General features: G+C 39.5%; 1 protein-coding gene and 1 pseudogene across 1 annotated transcript in view; both read left to right on the top strand.

The window, feature by feature from the left end:
- The window catches only part of LOC105501293 (C-X-C motif chemokine 3), a 100,098-nt gene that overhangs the window by 44,631 nt on the left and 53,211 nt on the right, over positions 1-2,256 (top strand). The gene's annotated exons all lie outside the window — the stretch shown is intronic.
- LOC105501295 lies at positions 271-843 on the top strand (annotated as a pseudogene).

Genomic DNA, 2,256 nt, shown 5'->3' with positions numbered 1-2,256 from the left:
CCACCTTTTCGTTTCCCTTGTTTAGGCTAAGAATCAGGAGGGCAATCCCATGTGGGAGGTGAGCTTAAGGCTGCAGCCAAGAGCTGCACCTTTTGGGAGGTCCTTTTTGCTCTTTCTGCTTCGTATATTCTGCCCCTGTTATTAAAAACTAAAAATGCTATATTTAAAGCCTGGGGAGAGATTTCTTCAGCACCACAAGCAAGGAGGGATATGATAGGCCGCCAGTGGATATAACTCCTTTAGAAGGAAGAAAATTAACTTTTGATACCCATGCATTAGTTCAGGACTTGGAAACTCATGGATTTGACAAAACACAAGCTGAAACAGCAGCATCAGCACTAACTACTTTATCAAATGTCAGCCTGGATACTACTGATGAAAAGATGGTCACTCAAGCTCCAAAGAAAATAACAGTACAAGAGCCAATGGCTCATTTGGGCTCTATCAGGAAAGAAATGGTCATCCCACAGAAAAGTGAATTCACAAATCTGAGAGCAGAGAATGAGGAAATGAAAACTGAATTAGACTAAGTTAAGCAACAACTAATACATGAAACCAGTTGAATCAGAGCAGGTAATAAACTGGATATCACCCTAGAAAGGAGCAAAGTAACAGATATATTTACAGATTAAGAAAAGCAACTTAAGGAAGCAACTACAGAATTTACAAAAACAGATACCCAAACCAAAATATTATTTCATTGACCAGTAATAAAACTGATGCAGAAATTTCTTCCTTAGAACACTGATGGAGTCTAACAAACTTGAGACAATTCGTTATCTTGCAGTCTCGGTATTTAATTGCCTGGCAGTAGCATTGGGATTTTAGAGATTCTGGAAGTAGTATTAATACTCTTACTGCTGTGGCTATTGGCTTCTTAGAACACCAAACCAGGAGAGATTGAATTGGAACATTCTCTGTTGCAGCAAAAATTTACTATACAAGATTATTGAAAGTATATAAGGAATAAAAGAGGAAATGTTTCAGAATGAGAAGAGATATTTTGTCTTTATTGTGTGTGTGTGTCTTTTTTATATTGAAAAGCTGTCATTCAAACCTGGTTTATTTGAGATAGAAGAGCATTTTGTCCTTTTGGTAGTTCATAGAAATTGAACCAGAGTTTTCTTGTGTTTGCTTGATCAGTTCTGTAAATCATACAGGATCTTGTTGGTATTGGCTCAATATTTGAAAACTATTCCCTGGCCTACATACTTATTACTGAATTAACTTCCCTGATAACAATTGTATAATTACATTTTTCTATAAAATAAAAGGTTATTACAACCACAACAATAACAACCACCACCACAACAAAAGCTGATCCATAGGAGTCTGGGAACCCATAGCTGCTTTTTGTAGTTTCATACGGATATCAGGGTGAAATTGGGTTATAAAATGTACTCCCAACGGGGTTTGTCCTTTTTTTTTAGTCAGATTTTGTGTTAATACATTTCCTAATTGCCGCAACTAAACATCCGTGAAGAAAAACCGGATTCTTATCTTTACCCTTAGAAACTTCCTTAATCTTTTCATAGTTAATATGTTTTTCATCCACTTCTTCATCGCTTCTAACGAACAAGGAACCCTATGAGCGCCCTCCCGAAGTCCTCACTGCCCCTTTGATGATAGTTGCATTCCAGATCTTGATCTGGAACTTCTGTATCTCCTGCCTGATATATATTATGGTTAGGGCTATGAGCCAATATCTCATCTGTGTGGGTCCTAGCTGTCCCCAAAATGCAATGTTTCTCTCCCACGGTACAACACAGAGCAACCAACATGCAGATTCTGCCAAGTCAAACTATAGGTCAGAGTTAATTTCTCAAACTCATCTATGAATTTTCCTGGATCTTCAGAGAAATGACCAAACTTTTTTTACCTAGAGGCAAATCAGACATAGAAAAGGGGACATGTACTCTTACAGTGCCTTCTTCCCCATTGGCCACCTCTCTTAGTGGACAAACATTTCCCTTTGGAGGTTGATAAGAGGCTCCACTACAAGTAGTACCCACAGGGCTAGGTTCCTCAGGGGGTGCTGGGAATAGAGTGGGACTAGAAGGGTAAGGAGGAAGGGACTAAGGGGTCTCAGCAGAACTTTCAGGTGGACAGAGGGGAGAATGGGCTGACATACCTGAACCTTGCTAGCTGAGAGGAGGAGGTTCTGCTCCACCCAAAAGTGTCTGCTGGACTGTGGGGGCTTGCATCAAGGGATTGTCTAGTGTGTCTAGTTCTTTTTCTTCCTTTCCTTTCATCAAA

This window comes from Colobus angolensis, unplaced genomic scaffold (genome assembly GCF_000951035.1).
Source record: "Colobus angolensis palliatus isolate OR3802 unplaced genomic scaffold, Cang.pa_1.0 Scaffold70, whole genome shotgun sequence".
Classification (NCBI taxonomy): domain Eukaryota; kingdom Metazoa; phylum Chordata; class Mammalia; order Primates; family Cercopithecidae; genus Colobus; species Colobus angolensis.
Note: the sequence above shows the minus strand (reverse complement) of the source record. Positions and strands in the feature narration are given on the sequence as shown.